At 45.0% G+C, this 13,934-nt stretch overlaps 1 protein-coding gene across 3 annotated transcripts in view; it reads left to right on the forward strand.

Moving 5' to 3' along the window:
- The window catches only part of PXYLP1 (2-phosphoxylose phosphatase 1), a 65,038-nt gene that overhangs the window by 4,764 nt on the left and 46,340 nt on the right, over positions 1–13,934 (forward strand). The gene's annotated exons all lie outside the window — the stretch shown is intronic.

Here is a 13,934-nt window from a genome sequence, read left to right on the forward strand (position 1 = left end):
GAGTCAAAAAGTTTGCCCACCCCTGGGCTAGTCTAAGTAGGGCCAGTGCTAATTGTAGGGCACTTTGTTTCTGGGTAGAGAACTTTTAGACCTCTGGTGTTTGCTGGGTGCCTCCTTGGTACGAAGGGCTGCAGGGAATGCATAATAATAAATTACTACTTTGATATTGTGATTTATAGTAAGATTATAGATATATTTTGTTCTTTGTCCCTGTTTCTGGCACAGAGCTTCAAAAACCCTTGGGATTTCCTGTGATGAGAGCAATAATGGTGTAATTTATGTTAATGAGGTGACTGAGCAAGGTATCAAGGATGGGCCTGTTTGCCAGGAAAACCAAGCTTGTGATCAGAGGGTTGGACTCAGTCGCACCCCCAGAGCTCTGGGGAGGGGAGGAGCTGGAGGTTGAAGCGGTCACCAGTGGTCAGTGATTTACCAGGTAATCAATCATGCCTACGTAATGAAGCCTCCTTAGAAACCTAAAGGATGGGGTTTGGAGAGCTTCCAGGTTGGTGAACATGTGGAGATTTGAGGGGCGTGGCACCCCGGGAGAGGGCATGGAGACGATGCGACCTTTCCCACATACCTGCCCTATGCATCTCTTCCATCTGGCTGCTCCTGAGTTATGTCCTTTTATAATAAGCCAGTAATCTAGTAAGTAAATGTTGCTTTGAGTTCTGTGAGCCACCTTAGCAAATTAATCAGACCCAAGGAGGGGGTTATTGGAGACTCTAGGCCAGTGATGGCGAACCTATGACACGCGTGTCAGAGGTGACACGCGAACTCATTTTTTTGGTTGATTTTTCTTTGTTAAATGGCATTTAAATATATAAAATAAATATCAAAAATATAAGTCTTTGTTTTACTATGGTTGCAAATATCAAAAAATTTCTATATGTGACACGGCACCAGAGTTAAGTTAGGGTTTTTCAAAATGCTGACACGCCGAGCTCAAAAGGTTCGCCATCACTGCTCTAGGCGATAGCTAGCTGGTCAGAAGTACAGGCACAACTGATTTGTGGGGAGGGGGCAGTCTTGTGGGGCTGAGCCCTTAACCTGTGAGATCTGATGCCGTCTGCAGGTAGATAGTGTCAGAATTGAGTTGAACTGCAGGACACCCAGCTGGTGTCAGAGAATTGGTTGGTGGTGATGTCAGGGGGGAGTGGGGAGAACCTCACGCAGGTTGGAATTAGGTGCAGAATTGTTACTGCCATCAGTGCTTTCCAGGAAATGTCTCATCTAGTCTCTTTCACAGCCCCATGAAGTGGGTACTTCCCATCCCCTTAGAATATAAGCTCCATGAGGGCAGGAGCTTTGGAATGATTTGGTCACTACTGACCCCCATTTTCTATGACTGTACTTGGCATATAGCAGATGCTCAGTAAATACTTCTTGTATGAATAATTGAATCACCATTTACAGGAGCAGAGACTGTAGCTCAGAGAGAGTAACTTGCCCGAGGTGCCACAGCTGCTAAGTAGTGGAGCAGAAAGCCTTGGTCCCAGTCCCAATGAGGTACGTACCATGAGCTGTGACTCGGGGTACCCAGCCTGGCTGCCCTTAGAATGCAGGTTGCCTGAGGCTAGGACTGTAGGAAGGTCCCTGGCCCGTCTGGCCTGTCATTCTGACCAAGTGCAGCACAGCCTTGGCAAAGCCCATCAGTTGTGTAACAGTGAGCTGCAGGCCCTCATACATCAAGGCCTAGAAGGTTGCCTGTCTTCTTGCTGCCAGTGCCCGGCTATAGCTGGAGGGGAGGGAATGGATATGCAGGAGTGTGTTCATCAGCAGCTCCTTTGCTCTGTCACGCATGTGTTCAGGAACCTTCTGTGACTCCCTGTTCCTAGAGGGAACCTAGTCTGGCCCCAGCGGTTCTCCACCCTGATCACAGATGAGTCACTGCATAAAACCTGCCGCCAGTCAGCAGTGCAGGGAGGGGAGGGCTTGTACCGGCGTGCACATTTCTCCTCCTCGAAATGCCTGTTCACATCATACATGTCCACTGACATCCTGTTAGCTTTCATACTGTTTCTGCCTCCTCCCTGAAGCCCTCTCTGACCATCCCAGCACTAAGAGCCTGCACCCAGCCCCTGCAGCCTCAGTCTGTCTGTAACAGTGCACTTCCTAATGGTGTCCTGGAGCCCTGGGTTCTGCAGGTGTGAGTGGGGCACGAGGCCCCGCCCAGTGAACTCTGCGTTTGTCTTTCTTACACATCAGGTCCCATGTTAGGTTGAGTTTTAAAAGGAGGTGCTCTTTCAAAACATCTGATCTCTTTATAATTTATCATGTACCTGCCTGGTGACTTCTTGCTTGACTACATTCTTTAAAAATAATTTAAATGAGTTTACAGCTTTCTTTCTTTTTTTCTGATTGTGAAAGTAAAAACATAAAATGGAAAAATAAAATAAAAGTAATACATGTTTGTTTAAGAAAATTTGGAAAATGCAGAAATCTACAAATGAGAAAATAAATCTTCCAGGAACCTATCACCTGCTTAAGGGTTGTAAATCAACCTTACATCTTGTAATTTGTTTTAAAAAAATTAAAATTACTTGTAATTCCAGCCATAACCACACAAAACATTAAGGGCATATTTTCTCTTTCCAGTTTAAAAAGAATTGTTACATTCACTCACCTTAAAAAATAGTAATAGGTTCAAAAATTCTGAAGAGTATAGAATAAAAAGTCCCACTCCCACCCCTGTTTCAAACCACTCAGTCCAGTTTTGTAACATATCTATAATAATAAAGGTGTAATATGCTAATTAGACCAGATGTCCTTCCAGACGACCTTTCAGATGAAGCCGGGGCTTCGAGGGAAGCCCAGGCCCCAGGTGGCGGAGGGAGGCCGGTGCCGGCAGCTGGGGGAAGGAAGGCCTACTCTTGCACGATTTTCATGCATCAGGCCTCTAGTCTTTTTATAACATAATTGAGCTTCAACCATACATGATGTATTGTAGCTTGAATTTTTGATTTAACAATGTAACATTTTCTTCTGTTATTACATATCTTATTTTTTATTTGTATACAACAGCTTGTAAAAACAAGGCATTAGATATATAAGTGAAATTCTGAAAAGTCCATAATAGAGATGATCACTGTTAATTTGGGGGCTGTCTCCTTCCAGACCTTTTTCTGTAAGTTTATATGTTTCTTTAAAATTTCCACATATATATCAAGATATGCAAGTGTGTGTTTTACCTACATGAGATCATACTGTATCTATTATGCTGCTGCTTATACACTCATGTATTTTTTTCACTTTTTAAAAAATATTTTTTTCAGTTCCAGTTGTCACATATTATATTAGTTTCAGTTGTACAACATAGTGATTAGACATTTACATAACTTACAAAGTGATCACCTCAATAAGTCTAGTACCCATCTGGCACCACAGATAGTTATTACAATACTAGAGGCCCAGTGCACAAAATTTGTGCACTCGGGGAGGTGGGGTCCCTCAGCCTGACCTGTGCCCTCTCACAGTCTGGGACCCCTCAGGGGATGTCCGACTGACGGCTTAGCGCTGCTGCGGAGGTGGGAGAGGCTTCCGCCACCGCTGCTGTGCATGCCAGCCGTGAGCCCGGCTCAGGGCTTCCAGCTGAGCGGCGCTCCCCCTGTGGGAGTGCACTGATCACCGGGGGGCAGCTCCTGCATTGAGCATCTTCCCCCTGGTGCTCAGTGCGTGTCATAGTGACTGGTCGTTCCACTGTTCAGTCAATTTGCATATTAGCCTTTTATTATATAGGATTATTGACTATATTCCCTATGCTGTACTTCACATCCCCTTGTCTATTTTTATAATAGGCAATTTGTGCTTCTTAATCCTTTAACCTTATTCACCCATCCTCCCAATTCCTCTCTGATCTGGCAACCATCAGTTTGTTCTCTGCCTCTATGAGTTTGTTTTTGTTCTGCTTGCTTGTCTTTTAGATTCCACATGTAAGTGAAATTGTATAGTGTTTGTCTTTCTCCATCTGACTTATTTCACTTAGCACAATACGCTCTAGGCCCGTGGTTCTCAACCTTCCTAATGCCGCGACCCTTTCATACAGTTCCTCATGTTGTGGTGACCCCCAACCATAAAACTGTTTTCGTTGCTGCTACTTCATCACTGTAATTTTGCTACTGTTATGAATCGTAATGTAAATATCTGATATGCAGGATGTATTTTCATTGTTACAAATTGAACATAATTAAAGCATAGTGATTAATCACAAAAACAATATGTAATTATATATGTGTTTTCCGATGGTCTTAGGCGACCCCTGTGAAAGGGTCGTTAGACCCCCAAAGGGGTCGCGACCCACAGGTTGAGAACCGCTGCTCTAGGCCCATCTGTATTGTCGCAAATGATAAGATTTTATTCTTTTTATGGCTGAGTAATATTCCATTGTATATGCAGCACATCCTTCTTCATTTGTCTAACGACGGACACTTAGGTTTCGTCTCCCCATGTATTTTTAACTTGCTAGTATCTCCTGGAGGTTTGTCCACGTGCTCACCTAAGTCCACCTCTTTCTTTTTAAGGCTGAATCATGTTTCATTGTATGGACAAACTTTAATTTTTCAGCCATTTCCCTGTGGATGAACATTTTTATAATTAGTCCTATTTCTGTTTTGTACATATGAGTGGGCATATTTTGAGGATACCCAGAATGTGAATTCTTGTGTGTTTATTGTTTTAATGAGACCACCACTTTTTCATGAATTCTTTTCTAGTTAACCCTGAGGGGGAGTGAAACCTGACAACTAATGGGTCTGGGCTGCCTGTCACTACTTAAGCAGAGACAGGGTTGAATCATATATGAGCATTTACTCCAGTAATGCCGGCAGTATGTGAGAGCAGCAGGTCATCCATGAAAATCTGCTCTACTCCTCCTACTAGCTGGCTGTTTATATAGGGACTAGAGGCCTGGTGCACAGATTCATGCACTGGTGGGGGGGCGTGGCCTATGGGGATTGGCCCGCTATGGGAACACTGCTCATCCCGGTCTGTGGGAGTGCACTGACCACCGGGGGAAGCTTCTGCATTGAGTGTCTGCTCCCTGATGGTCAGTGGGCATCATAGCAACTGGTCAATGGTCGTTCTGGTCATTCTGCCATTCGGTCACTGGGCTTTTATATATATAGATAAGGAAGAGAGAGAGGCTGCACGCAAGGGGGAAGGGGGGGAGGGGTGGGAAGAATAGTTGTAGGGTCTGTGGTCCATGTGTCTCTTTCCAGGATCTTGAAGTCTGATAACAAGTTAGTTAATTTTCATTGGTGTTAAAACCAGCTCAGGAGCCGTAACCGGTTTGGCTCAGTGGATAGAGCGTCGGCCTGCGGACTGAAAGGTCCCAGGTTCGATTCCGGTCAAGGGCATGTACCTTGGTTGCGGGCACATCCCCAGTAGGGGGTGTGCAGGAGGCAGCTGATCGATGTTTCTCTCTCATCAATATTTCTAACTCTCTATCCCTCTCCCTTCCTCTCTGTAAAAAATCAATAAAATATATTTTTAAAAAAAACCAGCTCAGGAATGGTCAGTATTCCTGAAACAAACTCCCAGAGAGGCCAGTGTCCAGGCACAGCAACCATATCAAAGCATGTCCTGTCCTTTGTCTGTTCTCAAAATGTATTTTCTGAGTAATGGACCCATCTGAGCCCCAAGGTGTCTCTTATCTTTCTACAGCTCTGTTTTTCTTCTTGCAGCACATCCTCCGGTTTCCTAAGGTCTGTAGGAAAACGTGTCTATAGTTAGTAAGGTGAATAATTATTAAGTAACTGTGGCTCTATTCTTATCATGAGCCCTCCTATCAGGAGCAGTTTGCCAACCACAGATAGACCTTTTTGGAAATTTGACTATTTTAAGTTGGTTACTTTTAAGACACTGTAGAGCAGTGGTTCTCAACCTTCTGGCCCTTTAAATACAGTTCCTCATGTTGTGACCCAACCATAAAATTATTTTCGTTGCTACTTCATAACTGTAATGTTGCTACTGTTATGAATCGTAATGTTGCTACTATAATGTTGCTACTGTTATGAACCGTAAATATCTGATATGCAGGATGGTCTTAGGCGACCCCTGTGAAAGGGTCGTTTGACCACCAAAGGGGTCGCGACCCACAGGTTGAGAACCACTGCTGTAGAGGTTCAGAACTAGTCTCCCAGGATGTGTCACCCTAGCATGCAGATTATTTCCAGCTAAAGACAAAGTCTAACAAACTTAAGAGGAGCCCAGCTGGCGTGGCTCAGTGGTTGAGCATCGACCTATGAACAAAGAGGTCACGGTTCGATTCCCGGTCAGGGCACATGCCCGGGTTGCAGGCTCGATCCCCAGTAGGGGGTGTGTAGGAGGCAGCAGATCAATGATTCTCTCTCATCATTGATGTTTCTATCTCTCTCTCCCTCTCCTTCCTCTCTGAAATCAATAAAAATATCTTATTTAAAAAAACTTAAGAAGAGCTTCCCCTCTTACCTGCGTAAAGGAATTCAGATAGAAAAACCTGCTTAAAGCAAGGGAACTATCACCTTAGCATGATATGAACTACGTGTGGCCAACAAGGAGGGACCTCGCAGAGTCTGTTCTTAGGCTCCGCTCTGTGTCCCGTTGCTTCTGGGTAGCCCAGCAAGAATTTGTTCACCAAATGTTTGCTCCTTCTCATCTACCTGTGAATTGCCGACCTTCCCTTTGAAGTCTAAGCCACTACCCCCCTTTCTCCTTAGCTCAAGATGGCCTAGAAGCCCCAACTGCCTGATATGTTCCAGGGTCCCATATTTTCACAGACCGCCCCCCCATATGTACATATGTAATTAAATTTGGTTATTTTCTTTGTTAATCTGTCTCGTGTCAGTTTAATTATTAGACTAGGCCAGTGGTCGGCAAACTGTGGCTCGTGAGCCACATGCGGCTCTTTGGCCCCTTGAGTGTGGCTCTTCCACAAAATACCACGTGCGGGCGTACACGTACAGTGCAAAGTTGACTTAAAACTTTAAGTAAAGTTTATTAAGTTAATTTTAGGGAACATTGTGGAGTGAAAGAAGATGTAGTGTCGAGGAGTGAGAATGGTATGTTGATAGGTTTTGGAAATATAGAGAGGATGAACGAAAGGAGATAGACGAAACAAGTATACAAGACGAGTGTAGATGGGAGAGTTGGAAGGAGTCGACCTCAGCGAACGTACCTCAATCAGATTGAGGACATTTTTAGCAAAGGCCAGCTTAGGAGTACCCTAATTAAGTTAATAACAATGTACCTACCTATATAGTTTAAGTTTAAAAAATTTGGCTCTCAAAATAAATTTCAATCATTGTACTGTTGATATTTGGCTCTGTTGACTAATGAGTTTGCCGACCACTGGACTAGCCAGAAGAACTATGAAGGAAGAGAAATTTTCCCTTCCCACACAACTCTCTCACCAACAGTGTGTAAAAGAATTCATCCTCATTGATACTAATATTCACTAGACATGGATGATGTTTTTATTTTTTGCCAATCTGAAGCATTAGAAATGTCATCTTAAAATTTATATATCTTTCCATCCTAGTTTTCTAAACATATACACATTTATTTATGTATTTATTTTTGTTTTTATTCCTCACCTGAGGGTATTTTTTCCATTGGTTTCTTTGTTTTTGTTTTGTTTTTTTAAGAGTGCAGAAGGGAAGGGGAGAGACAGAGAAACTCGATGTGAGAGAGACACATTGATTGGTTGCCTCCTGCATGCATCCTGACCTGGGATGGAGCCTGTAACCGAGATGTGTGCCCTTGATTGGAATCAAACCTTCAACCGTTCAGTCCTCGGACCGACACTCTAACTACTAAGCCAAAACCTGCTAGGGCTACATAAACACATTTTTAAAAATTATAGTCATGCTGTGCATGGTTCCGTATCCTTTTTTTTTTTTTCTTTTTCACATTAAGTCACATTAAAGTTTTCACATTTTCTTTTCCAGGGCATTGCCTTGTCTTCAAAACCTCTGTTGTTCAGGGCTGCTGTCTTACTGAACTGTTGAAATCACCTGGAGTATTCTTTCCCTTAGCTTATGTCTTTAATCTTCAAAGATCCCGCAAATGACCAGTAACAGGAAAGCAGGAGCACCCTCCTCCGTCCAGGAAATAGGAATCAAATTAAAATCTGAATGAGATGTTTGCTCAGGGACCTATCCCTCAGGCATTTGTCAGGGAAGTGCCTAGGATATTGCCGTAAACTCTTGTTATACATAGACATTGAACACTATACGTTAAAGAAGCTTCGCCTTTTTCATAGTATCCATTATGAAAAGTGCACGGCTTGTTTGTTTGGATGGAGGGATTGTGATACTTCCAGAGCATTTAACATCATTGAAAATGTTGGCGGTGAAAATAGCACCAGGTGTTAGGTCGGTGGAGTCAGACAGGAACTTGGTTCAGCAATCTTGGTACTTGAGGAAAGAATTCAGAGCCAAGACTCAAACTACAAGCAAATGTTTACTTAGAAAGTCACAGAGCTAGAGCCCTAGCCATTTGGCTCAGTGGATAGAGCATTGGCCAGAGGGTCCCGGGTTTGATTCTGGTCAAGGGCATGTACCTTGGTTGTAGGCTCCTCCCCAGCCTGCGCCCTGGTCGGGGTGCGTGCGGAAACCAATCGATGTGTTTCTCTGACATTGATGTTTCTCTCTCTTTCCCTCTCTCTTCCACTCTCCCTAAAAATCAATGGGAAAAAAATATCCTTGAGTGAGGATTATCAACAACAAAAAAGAAAGTCGCCGAGGTAGAAGTGAGCCCTAGAAGAAATGGGCTCAGGAAACAAGTTACAGAGACAAAAGAAGGGGCCCTTGGAGCTTAGGAGAGAGAAAGATCAAGGTAACACACCTAGGGAAGAGGAGGGGGATGGGAAAGGTATGAGCACACTCCTGAGAGGGAGAGAGGGCTGCATCCTCTGTCCTGAGGGCTTTTAAGGGTGGGGACTTCAGGGGAAGTCCCAGGGGCGGATCCCAATAGACTACCCATCAGCTTTCCAGATGTGTCCTTTCAGGGTCTCTACTGATTGGTCGGCACCAGGGCAATGGGTCCTTAGTCAGCGATACTGGTCCTGATGTCAGCCATGGCTTCGCTTTGTCTGGTTTCACTGCTCTTCTGGGCCTGGACCTGAAATAACAGCTGAGGCCTAGGTGTTAGTCCTATTCCTAGGGGTTAATGCTTAAGGGAAAGGTCATGCAAGGGCCTGCATGGGAGTTGAAAGAGGCCACTCTTAGGCCCCTTGTTCATCCTCCTCTGGGGTCTACCACATGAATAGCTACATGCCAGGGGAGGAAAGGTCAGGGGAGGGTCCAAACCACATGACCAACGATATGCTAGGGGAGAAAAGGTTACTCTGGCGGCCAGGTCCCTGTTTCCCCAGTCTTGCCCATTGCTACGCACCTGGAACTTTCCACCCTGAAGACCTTCTGTATCGGGTCAGTCGTTCTTGCTCTGCTCATGTCTGTCCAACTGCCCTCCACAAAAATACCCAGGAGGCAGTGTGGTGTAAGGGAAGCAGTCTTGAACTGGCAAGTCGGAAGAGCTGGCTCCAAATTCTAGCTCTTCCCCTGACTGTGGTGTAAGCCTGAAGAAGACACTCACCCTGTTGGGTTCTGTGTGGTGGGGATGACCTGGGTGCAGGTGTGGAAAGCCTGGTAGAGGATAGGCAAGTAGTTAGAGACCAATCCTAGCGCAACTTAATGAGAATTCTAAGAATTAGCACCTTCTGCTAATGGAATTGGCTATTGTGGCATCATATAAAATTAATTTTTGGTCTTTGTCCCTGGTTCCTGGCACACAGCTCCTAAAACCCTTGCAATCGCCCGAGTCCTGAGAGGGTCTTTTCTATGCCAATGAGATAACTGAAGGCTGGGAGCCCCCAAACAGCTTTAGGATGGAGGTTGGTTGCCAGAAAGACTCCGGGAGGCGAGAGGGGCTGGAGGTTGAGTTCAGTCACCAATGACCAGTGATTGAATCAATGGTGCCTACGTGGTGAAACCTCTATGGAAACCCTTAAGCAGCAGGGTTTAGAGAGCTTCCGGGGCTGTGAACATTGAGGTGCCAGGAGAGAGGGCATAGAAGCTCTGCCTTGCCCCACACCTTGCCCTGTGCATTTCTTCCATTTGGCGGTTCCTGAGTTGTATCCTTTATAATAAATCTACAGCAACAGTAAGTAAAGTGTCTCCCAGAGTTTTGTGAGCTGTTCTAGCAAATTATTGAACCTGAAAGGGGTGGGGGGTGGGGTTGTGGGAAATCGCCCCCCTCCCTCCCCAGACTTTGTAGCCACGTTGACTGAAGTGGGAAACCTGAGGATCCCATACTTGCAACTGGCATGTGAAGTGGGGGCTGTCTTTGGGACTGAGCCCTTAAACCTGTGGAGTCTGATGCTAAGTTGGGGTAGTCAGTGTCAGAATTGAATTGAATTGTAGGGCACCCAGCTGGTGCCCAGAAAGTTGGGACAGAGGAAACCCACACATTTGGTGTCAGAATTGTTGTGAGTGGAAACAGCTGAACTCGGTGTTGCTGGTCTCCAGAAATGCCCTGACGGGGTCAGCCAGCTCGGTGCAGGCTTTGCCCAGCGCTGGAGATATGCTTGTGACCAGGCCGACACCGTCACCACTGTCGGGTGGCTTATGATTTAGTGGCAGGAGACAGCCAGCCAAGAATTTGAACGTGATTATTTGCTTGTGTAATGATAGTCCTGGGAAGTGTCATGAAGGAGAAATACAAGGTGACATGAGAGTGTCAGGCAGAATGCTGGTCTAGACAGGGGAGTTCAAGGGCAGCTTCCCTGAGAAAGTGGTCTTTGAGGTCAAGGGCTGATCAGGAGTCAGCAAGACGGGAAAGGCGGAGGGTCAGAGGAGAAGTAGCATGCTAGCTGGGGGAAGGCAAAGAAGATGGACTGCTGTTGACTGTAGTGAGCCTCTCCTCTGTTCACTCATCTGTTCAACAAATATTGACTGAGTGTCTGCTCTGGGCCAGGCACTGGGGATACAAGAGTAGAAGCAAGACGGACAAAGTTCCTGCATCGTGGAACTCACTATTGCTGCATAACAAATCATCCCAAACTCGGTGGCTTCAAACAACCAGCATTTTACTGTTCTCTTCCTGGTCTGGGGGGGGAGGGGTGGGGGACTGGGCCCAGCTGGTGTTTCTTGCTCAGGTCTCAGTTATACAGGCAGTGGTTTGACTGGAATGGTCCGAATGTTCCCTCACTTAACCTGCCTGGTGCCTGGGCCGGGAAGACGCTAACAGTGCAGGCTGCTTGCGCATTCCTGCCTCTGGGTGGCCTCTGACACGGTTCCGCCAGCATGGTAGCTTCAGGGCTCCAAAGCAGGGATCCCAGGAGAGAACAAATCAGATAGAATCTGCCTGGAATTTTCCAACTGGCCTCGGAGGTCATGCAGCATCATTTCTGTCCCATTCTACTCATCGAGGTGGTCCCAACGCCAGCTCAGGAGGCCCAGAACCCTCTCTTGATGGGACATGTGACAGAGAATTTGTGAAGGTGCTTTAAAACGACCACCCGCTACTCTCCTGAGCTTTTTAGCCCTGGCTTCAAATCTTCCTGCCTGCCGTGGCCACCAAAGTCCTCGCAAGAAGGCTGGATGGCCTTGTATCCTGGCTCCAGCCTGTTCCTCGTCCCCACTCCCCCATCCCAAGCAGATCAGAGAGGCGCGGTTTTCTTCATCTCGGGTCCTTTCTTGGAGGGGGTCGGTGCCTCTTGAGGATGGCACCCCAGGTGCCTGCCCCACTGACCCACTTCCTAATTGGGTTGTCAGAGGACATGCACGGATGGACACAGGCCCCCAGTCCCCACGGAGCAAGGCTCTTTTGTGGGTCTGAGCAATGGCCAGGATGGCTGGAGGTTATGGTGTGGGAGCCTGAGGTGAGGCTGGACTGATAGTGGGGCCTCGTAGGCCATGGGCAGGGGTTGATGGTTATCCTAAGAACACAGAAGAAACCACTAAAGGGTAGAGTTCTGATGCCACCTGCCGGGAAGTTGATAGAAAACAGTCTTATGGGCTCACGTATATGTGGAATCTAAACAAGTGAACAAACAAAACTAAGTTCATTGATACAGAGAACAGGCTGGTGGTTGCCAGAGGCAGGGAATGGGGATGGGTGAAATGGGTGAAGGAGGTCAAAAGATACAAACTCCCACTTATAAAATAATTAAGTCATGGGGATGAAATATACAACATGGTGACCTTGATTAATAATACTCTATTACATATTTGAAAGTCGCTAAGAGATGTAAAATTTCTTATCACAAGAAAAAACAAATTTTATGACTATGTATAGTGACAGATGTTAACTAGAGTTACTGTGGTGATCATTTTGAAATATATACAAATATCAGGTCATTATGCTGTGCATCTGGCACTAATAGAATGTTCTATGTCCATTATACCTCAATGGAGAAAACAAAGAAGTCAGTTGTTCTGGAACAAGATTTTGCATTATGTTTTAAAATTAATCTGTTAGGATGATTTCTTTTTCTTACAAAAGAAGACTTTCAGGTGTGTCCCTAACTTGGGAAGAGGAGATGTAGATCTCCATCCTGACTGAACCCGTGAGTGGCAGTCTGTGGTTAGTTATCACAAGGTTGGTGGACAGAGCCAGTCCTCTGTAACCAACAGAACTCACAGCACCATCGTTCATCTATTCTATTCATTCATGCAACAAATACTGACTGAGTATCTGCTCCGGGCCAGGCACTGGGGATACAAGAGTAGAAGCAAGACGGACAAAGTTCCTGCATCGTGGAACTCACTATTGCTGCATAACAAATCATCCCAAACTCGGTGGCTTCAAACAACCAGCATTTTACTGTTCTCTTCCTGGTCTGGAGGGGGACTGGGCCCAGACCGTTACTAGACACAATCGATGACATGATGTCCTGCAACACCCAACTAATAATGCAACAGTTGACAATGAGTAGTGCCCAACTAGCACCATAACAGACCTGGGAAGATGATTGTTAAAAAAACACCCTCTAAATATTGCAGGATAACTCTTTACCCTATTTAGCACACATCCTCAGATACACAACCTAGAAACTACATTTTATGGTGGTAAGGCAGCATAAGTATTTGCTCATTTAGCTTAGGTTTGTGGAAACGGTGTGTAAACAAGGATCATGACCACCCCAGTGCTTGGCATTCTCAAAATCACTTGCGTCAACAGCTTCTTCCTCCACGTGCCTCATTAAGTTCTGTTGACTTTTTTTTTTAGAACCCCTAGTGATTTACAGGTCAGTATGACTTGCTCTGGAAAACTCGAAAGGGCCGACCATCCACTGAGTAAGGTGGCTCTCTTAGTTTCAGGATCTCTACCTATCTTCAGTTTCAAGTTAGGTTTCAAGGTAAGCATCATAGCCCAGATCACAGTGATTTAAGATGTAAATGATCAGAACTCTTCCCAAATGTTGCCTGATAATAAGCTTAAAGGGGTGGCCTCAATCTCTACATTTAAATCTCTACTAAAAAGCTATTACTCCAAAGCAACAAAATTTATTTTATTGGTGTATTTTCATTCGATTGGAAGACCCATGAATGGAATATTATGATTCAGGTATAACAAAATAACAATATATAACAAAATATGTTGTTTTGTTTAAGCTTTATCACAAGCCTATATATGGACAAGTATTACTTAGTATTGATGTTAAGCTACTATAACAAATAATTCCCCAAATTTCAGTGGCTTAACATAATAGATTATTTTTTCTTTATAAAAACAGTCCAGTGTGGTTCCAAGACAATGGTATCAGGATGAGGGTGAGTGAAAGGGGTGTGATTATTCCTGGAAGTAATGCTGCAGTGAACATGGGGTGCAGATATCTCTTCAAGATAGTAATTTTGTTTCCTTCAGATCTGTACCCAGAAGTGGAATTGCTGGACCATATGGTATTTTTATTTTTATTTTTATTTTTATTTTTAGGAATTTCCATACTG

Source organism: Myotis brandtii, unplaced genomic scaffold, assembly GCF_000412655.1.
Source record: "Myotis brandtii unplaced genomic scaffold, ASM41265v1 scaffold312, whole genome shotgun sequence".
Taxonomy (NCBI): Eukaryota; Metazoa; Chordata; class Mammalia; order Chiroptera; family Vespertilionidae; genus Myotis; species Myotis brandtii.